Here is a 7,686-nt window from a genome sequence, read left to right as displayed (position 1 = left end):
GTTCAATGACCTTTATCTCCATTACATGTCTGCTATTTACCACTGTAGCTGCACCATGGGTGCCCATAATTAGAACTACTCCATCTCCAAACTAATACCCAGATAGGCTCTGTCTGATCATGTGTGTCCTCTGTCCTTACAAAACTTTCTCTTTGTACTGCCATTCCTAAATATCACCTTTAACACTTCCAATTTCTTGATTATTCCAGTCTGTCATCTCTATTTATCAGTGAATCCCATAACCACAAAGATAAATGCCACTACATATTTTTAATCTTTACCTTCAATTACTCTCCAACATTGCTTACCTGTCTTCAGTTCTCTCTGCAAATTTCCCACATTTACCATTTGAAAACTTTAGTCCTAAGGCCCCTTACCACACTTTGCACAGCAGACCCCCTTCCTCTTACAATGGTTGTTCATCTAATCTTCCCTTTGTTCCTTCCCTCCACCTACCCTCTAGATTCATCCCATTCCTCCTCAGGGGACTCACAATATTTTTTCATTATTTCTGAGATCTGTCTGGCTGCCTAAATCATTTTCATTTAGGATCATTTTCATTTAGCATCACCATTTTCATTTTTCTTTCTCACACCCTCTACAATCCATTAGCTCTCCCTGTTCTCTAAAGTGTGTGCACTTTCCTTCATGGCTTCTCCCCTATCTTAATTGTGGCTCTCATCAACATGGCATGTAAAATTCTATTTGCACTGGTCACTCTGGCTCTGTTTTTGCCTTGTCTGCTGCCTGTACCTCTCCTCACTCCATTTTCCACATTAGTCACTTAGGTGATCATTTTCCATATACACATAAGATCTTATCATACCCTACCTAAAGGCCTTCAGCATCTCTCCACATCCTTAGAGATAAAAGGCTCTTCCCTTCCTCTGCCTAATATTGAACCACTTCCCTAGCATTGTCTTGTATTTTGTGTTTCTGCAGTACTGAATTACTGATATTTTTTGGTATTTCAATTCTCTATGCTTCTGGACATGTCCTGCCTGCAAGGAATATCCCTAACTTGGTAAACTCCTTTTTACCCCAGAAAATCCTGCTAAGGCATTACCTCCCCTGTAAACCCTTCCATGATACTTTCCTTCCACCCACAAGCAGAATTCTTTCGTCATACTACTTGTATTCCATGTAAATACTTCTGCTACATATACTACCTATATTTTACTTATTGATTTATATTCTTAGACTATTGTTCTCTTCTTACTGCTAAACTTTGTTTCTCTCTCACCTCAGGACATTAATACCTACACTTCCTTTTCCCTAAATACCTTTTTCCTGTCCTACATCAGCATCCATTTCTAGCTTAGATGATTCCTTTTCAAAGAGGCATTCCATCTTCAGTGTACCATTCTAGTCAAGTTTTTTTTGCTTGCCTTTACACAGTCTCCTTTGGAGGTTACTGGCCTTTTGAGTTCCCTTTCTACTTCCTTCTGGAATGGATATGTTTCTTAATCAGCATCCTTTCTTAATGTTCTAATTTATCTATAACATGTATGTGTATGTTATTTACATATGGGTATATATTTTCTGTGTGTGTACATAAAAAAGCTCAACTTATCCTTTTATAATCTCGTGTTTACAAGTTCCAATCTGAATTCATCATTTCCCTCCCCAAAACTGTTCTACCTCTTGAGTTCCCTATCTTATGTCATGTTGTTATCTTATTCACTTGTTCACCCAACTCGGAAACCCCTATAGGTTCTCTTCTTCACTCAATCCTTCTGTCCAATCTGTCACAAAACTGTTGATTTCACTTCAACAGTTCTATCCCTCAGATCTATCCCTTATACTTCATTACTTATCTCAGACATCATTCTTTCTTTTGGAGTTGAGAAATGGAGTATTTCCTGCCATAACAGTAAACAAAGATTGAGCCATGAGGGAAGTCCAACGAAGTCACAGTCATCAGCAATTCTGGCCTTCCACGTGTAAATTCCTGACCCCTAATGGTACACAAGAAGACTAATACCTGTGATCTGGCAGCCATCAGGTATAGCCACTCCCTACGGTGAGCTCAGAGGAAATCAGGATGTGAAACACACAGGATACTGGCTCCAGATAGCTGAGATGCATATGAAAGGAATGATTTCAGTGATCCCAGACTCTTGCATCTTACCATACATAGAAAAGCACTAAATTCCTTAACTTGGGATATCTGATTTTCTTTAATTCACAAAAATACTTCTGATATTCAGACCACCTGCTCTTCGTTGCAAAGTACTATATAACGACTCCTCCCTGACCCCAGCTTTGCAGAGCAGTTCTCTCAGGGCAACTTGAGATGCTGTCTCCTGGGCTTAAGTCCTAAAAAGTCCCACCAAATAAAACCTCTCAACTTTTAGATTGTGAATAGTTTTGAAGCTGACAGAGTTATTGCAAATACTCCCGAGGAAGACCTCTGTTGTCTAATATGTCAACCACAAGTTGGCACTTGTCACGGGTGCTTGCCATTTACTTCTACAAGGATTAAGTCATGTGCCATTGCAGCTGCTGACCTTCAACACCTTCTGAAGAAATTCAGGGTGGAAAGCAGAAATGAGGCACTCTATGCTCCAGAAACACGACTGAGCAACTGAACTGAACTGAACTGAACTGATGCTCCAGAAAACTGGCAGGACAGATCTTTAGACAGATATTCTCAGGAGCTGACCTTATGAGCCCAATATATTTCCCCACATTTAGAAAAGCACTAAAATCCTTCATGGTGACGATTGTTTCTCGTGACTAGCAGAAGTTTCATGAGACCAGCAGGAACTTTCTGTAAAAAAATATATGCTTGATTGCATGCACTCCCCCTTTACCAATATCACATATAGACTATCTTTTCTCCTTCCCTCTTTAGATCAGTTTCTCAGAGCTATCTGAGGTGCTGACTCTTGGACTGTAGTTCTCATATTGCCCCAAATAAAACTTCACTCGCAACTCTCGTGTTTTGCATTTTTTTCTCAGCAAATATTGCTATACCTTACACTCCCTCCTCCCAAATCTTCCCTTAATTGTGCTGTGAGAATGACCTTTCCCGAGTATTCAAAAAGGAAAGCTATGAAAGATTCAAAGAGAAAACTTGTTTTCTTTCCCCACTGCTGTTTACCCCAACTCCAACTACTGCTTACTAGGCAAGGTTTCTCTTCCCTTTGAACCATCTCTTCTCGCCTTCCTCCCCCAGCCAGCCGCAACAATCCAAGCATAAGCTGCTTAGAAAACAGCTGACATTCCAAGCCTAAGAGTCAATTCAGGCATTCTTTGCACTATGCTCCCAACTTTAATCTATTCCAACACGTGGCACACATGGCCCATGGCCCGCCAGATTGTGAGCTGGGTAATGACAGGAATTTTCCTATTCACCCGTGTTCTGCCTCCACGTCCCCTAGTAGAGTGAAAGGACCACAAAGGGGACTCTCAAAAACAACGGTGAAAAATATGAGTGAAGAGAATAAAGGTGACGATTAAAAACAGAGGATTCGGATTCAGATTACGTCGCTTCAACCAGTTTTGTTCCTTTCAAGATGGCGGTCTGTGTGTGCTGTGCACGCCTGTCTAAAGTTAACTGTGTCCCTTACTCCCTGACCGCCCTAATCTCAGCACTGCTTAGACTCAGGGCAGGGGCAGCGCGGGCAGCGCCCACGGGGCCTACGGGCCGCTCTGACGCGGAAGGGGCGCAGTCGTCAGCGCGCCCGAGGCCTGGCTCACAGAGGCGGCCTGGCTCACAGAAGCGGCCTGGAGCCCCCGCCTGGCCCCCCGAGCCGGCAGCTTGCCTCGCCCCTTCCCCGTCTCAGGCAGGTCGGACCGCGGGCTGGGGTCCTGAAGGCTGTTCATGCGGGCACGCCCCGTCCAGGGAGAGCCCGTCAGCACCTCAGCGAGGCCTCCCGCAGCCTCCTCGTCGCCAGGCGCAACCTCCAAACGGGGCGGCGTCGGCTCCTCGCGCCCCGTACGTCCAGGAAAACGCGCGCCGCCAGTTTAACGGTTCGGTTCCCGCCCGACTGCGGCAGCGCGGTAGGTCGGGCGCCCGAGGCTCCGCCCCGCGCGCGCCACGCGCCCGCCCAGCGCCCGCCCCGCGCCTCGGGGGGCCGCCGTCTGCCCCACCCCCGCGGCTGCCAATCGCGGCCTCGAGCTAGCCGCCGGAGCCGTTCCCGGACGGGCACCCCCGGCGCTCGGCGGTCGTGTCTGGACTGAGCGCCGCGACGCGGCTGCCGGCCCCGAAATCCTCCAGGATCTTCAGGCGGTAGGTTGCCGGGGAGGACGGGCTGCGAGGCGAGCAGAAATCAGGACCCCGGAGAATGAGGCGGCGAGTGGGCGCCGTCTCCGGGGACGGACATGGGGCAAGTTGGGGTGACGAGGAGAGGACTGGCTGGGGTCTGGGACGAGTCGGGCAAGGCCTCCACAGGGTCCCCAAGTTGGGACTCTTAGGGCGCAAAGTGGGCGGGCAGGTCGGCAGGAAAGGCGCGGGGGCTGGGGCGGGGGAAACCGGGCGAGAGGCAAGTGGCCCGGGGAGTTACACTCTGAAGGAATGTTGATAAAACAAACAAAATGCCCCCAGAAGTAAGTGTGTATGGACACCTGCCCCACGACCTGGTGGTAGGTAAGTGGGATGGTTTGAAGACTGTTTCCCGTGTCCTGGCATCGTCCGTGCTAAACGTGACCAACTTTTGTTTTCTGAAATTACTTTAGTTGTTTTTATTAATAATAAAGAGCAAACGAATAATTAATTACACGAAATTATATTCTGTAAGAAAAGAAAACCCAGTAAGAATAAAGAAACCAAAGACATATGTGGTCACTTCACAGAAGAAAATCAAACGGCTAATGAACCGTTTTTGAAGATGTTCTGTGCAACTTGTATGTAAGGATACGCGTTTTTACGAAAGTTGACACAACGTTTTGTTAGTTTCAGATGTACAACATAATATTTTATCAAAAATGTATAGTTGCTGATATTTTCGCAAAACTGTAAAAATAAAACTATGAAAAAGGACAGTTACCTCAGTTATGACAACTACCAACACGCATTACCTGGACAATTTATCCCACCTAAATGTTAAATTGTATTTGTGTTAAAAGATACTTTATAGGAAAAAAAAATTTTTTTTTTGTCGGAAAGCATGAAACAGAAAACAGAACACTCTTGGCTTATAACTTTTTGATATTTCAGTTTAAATATTTGATATTTAATTTTTCCTAAATAATGACAACCTAGTTTGTGGAATATAAAATGTCTTTCAAGTCACAATTAGTTTATCCTCTAGTCCTCTGTATTTTCCTCTATCAGTTTATGCTGCTTAATTACATCAGGATTTGGCTTTAAGAAATCGTAACTTTGTAAAAGAGGTATTTTGAAGTTGAAAACTGAGGTTAAATCTTATCTGATACAATCCTATATGGGAAATATACATGAGATAAACGAAAGCATGTTCTTTTCACTTCTCTCAGCATATTTCTATAATTGTATATGCTCTTATTTCATACTTGTAGCAGAACCATCAGCAGTTTCTAAAGAAATCTAGCCTTTAAGTTGTTTATTTTAAGTATAATACTGTTTCTAAGTATAGTACATAGTAAGTATAGTATCTAATGGATTAGAATGGCAGTGTACCATGTCTGCAGAATGAGGAAAGCATATTAATTCCATAATATATTTAGTAGTCTAAGAAAAATTGAAAATTGAGGAAATGAAAATTATTAGCACACATCAACTTATTCAGAAGGTTTTCTACATGTAAATGTTCCTTCTCATAATTTTTTTCCATATAAGTACTATCCATCCACATGGAGTAGTGGACAGTCAGGTGTGTTTTACTTGCCAAACACACAAATTTAGAGACGATGGCATGAACTTTACAGTCAGAACCTCATTTCTACCAGTTACTAACTGTGTGAACTTGTGCATTTCTCTTATTTTTCTTAGCTTCAGGTTTCTCATCTGTAAAGTAACTAATAATGAGTTTCTGCAACAGTTAATGTATGGCTCAAAATTAAATGAGGTAGTATATGTAAAGCATTTAATATGTAGTAAGATCTCATAGAAATGAAGTTTTAATTAAAAAAAGAAAAGCATATATTGGGTAATGAAATTGTGCCCCATCTGATTAGTATATATGCTTATTATGGTACTATATTCTAGAAAATTTTAGGTTAATTTATAATTTCAGAGTTGGTGGGCCCTTAGGATTCATATTTAGTTCAACATATTTTTTTAAAAAGAAATAATCTAAGATATAGTTAGTATTCTAGATGTAGAATAGCAGTGATACAGATTTCCTGACTTGCAAACCAGTGTTCTATTCATATCACTTGGCCTTAATCAGTGTGATACACCATTTTAACAAATTGAAAGATAAAAACCATATGATTATCTCAATAGATGCAGAAAAAGCCTTTGACAAAACTCAGCTCCCATTTATGATTAAAATTCTTTTAAAAATGGGCATAGAAGGAACCTACCTCAACATATCACTTGGCCTTTTAAGATGGCTTGTTAAATATGTGTGAACTTGAAAAAAAACTTTAATAACCATTTCTCAGCATGTGTTAGTTAATATGAATTTTTGAGATTGGATCAAAATGTTCTTTAAGAAATATTTATACCACGAAACTATATATTTACATTTCAAAGACAGCTATATGACAGACCCACAACGCTACCCAGTAGTGTAGGTAAGATTATGTTTTTTTACAGCTATTCTTTGTAACATTTGATATCATAAATGCCTATACTAGGTAGGACCAGTAGCTTCAAAGGAAACTTTTGGAATTCTACAATAGAGTGTGCTAAAGACTGAAGTTATTTTACAAACTGATTTTTTAGTTCAGCTGTCTTTATTTTTAACACAATTAAAATTCAGAGAATTAAGAATTTTTAAGAGAATTAATTAATTCTTAAGAATTAAATTAAAAGAATTAAGCTTTGGTTTGTGGAGCCCTGTCCTTCTTTATGATGCTTAATCAGTTTTACAATAATAATTGCTTATTTATTATATAAGGTAAGTACTTACCTTTCCATTAATAACACTGTTTAAGATATGATGCTGTTACATAGTATGCATCCCAAACTTATTTCCTATAATATCACAGTCTCTATGCAGGCATAGTTTATTTAAAAAAATCATATTGAATAGAATATTATATGAGATGTGAATTTATATATCTGGAGCCTTTGCTATAGTTCCCTACTACAAATTGAAAGAGTGCATGCTTGCTAAATTGCTTCAGTGGTGTCCAACTCTTTGCGATGCTATGGACTGTAGTCCGCCAGGCCTCTCAATTTATAGTAGTTTTCCTACTACAGATTGAAAGGGGAAAGGGTAGGTGGGTACAGAAATATCTTTGGTGAGTTTTTTTTTGTTGTTTATTTATTGTATTGCAAACTCATATAATAGTTCTGTAACTCCTAAACTCTTGAAAATCCCTAGTTTGAATACTGTGGATTTGCTTTGCTCAGCAACTGGAATACACTTTACAACCTACCAACTCAATTTCAGCTGAGCAATGAAAAAAAAGTGTGTGCCAAAGTAGTCTATTGTATTCTTTTCATGGGGAATAGGATGGAAAGTTACTACTACTAGTATTGACATTAGGCTCCTAATTTAAATGGTTAGGATGCATATTAAATAATGAAATATTAGATTGCTTTTAGGTCGATGTTAAAATATCTCTTTCACATAGAAAATATTCAAT

The 7,686-nt window shown here is 40.7% G+C and overlaps 1 protein-coding gene across 1 annotated transcript in view; it reads left to right on the top strand.

Moving 5' to 3' along the window:
* C14H8orf88 (chromosome 14 C8orf88 homolog) overlaps window positions 4,111-7,686 on the top strand; it is a 31,160-nt gene continuing 27,584 nt past the window's right edge. The window contains exon 1 of the mRNA XM_005689250.3: window positions 4,111-4,237. The gene's annotated coding sequence lies outside the window, so the exon portion shown is untranslated. The remainder of the gene's footprint in view (window positions 4,238-7,686) is intronic.

The sequence above is a fragment of the Capra hircus genome, chromosome 14 (assembly GCF_001704415.2).
Source record: "Capra hircus breed San Clemente chromosome 14, ASM170441v1, whole genome shotgun sequence".
In the NCBI taxonomy this organism is placed as follows: domain Eukaryota; kingdom Metazoa; phylum Chordata; class Mammalia; order Artiodactyla; family Bovidae; genus Capra; species Capra hircus.
The sequence above is the reverse complement of the archived record's forward strand: the minus strand, read 5'-3'. Positions and strand labels throughout refer to the sequence as shown.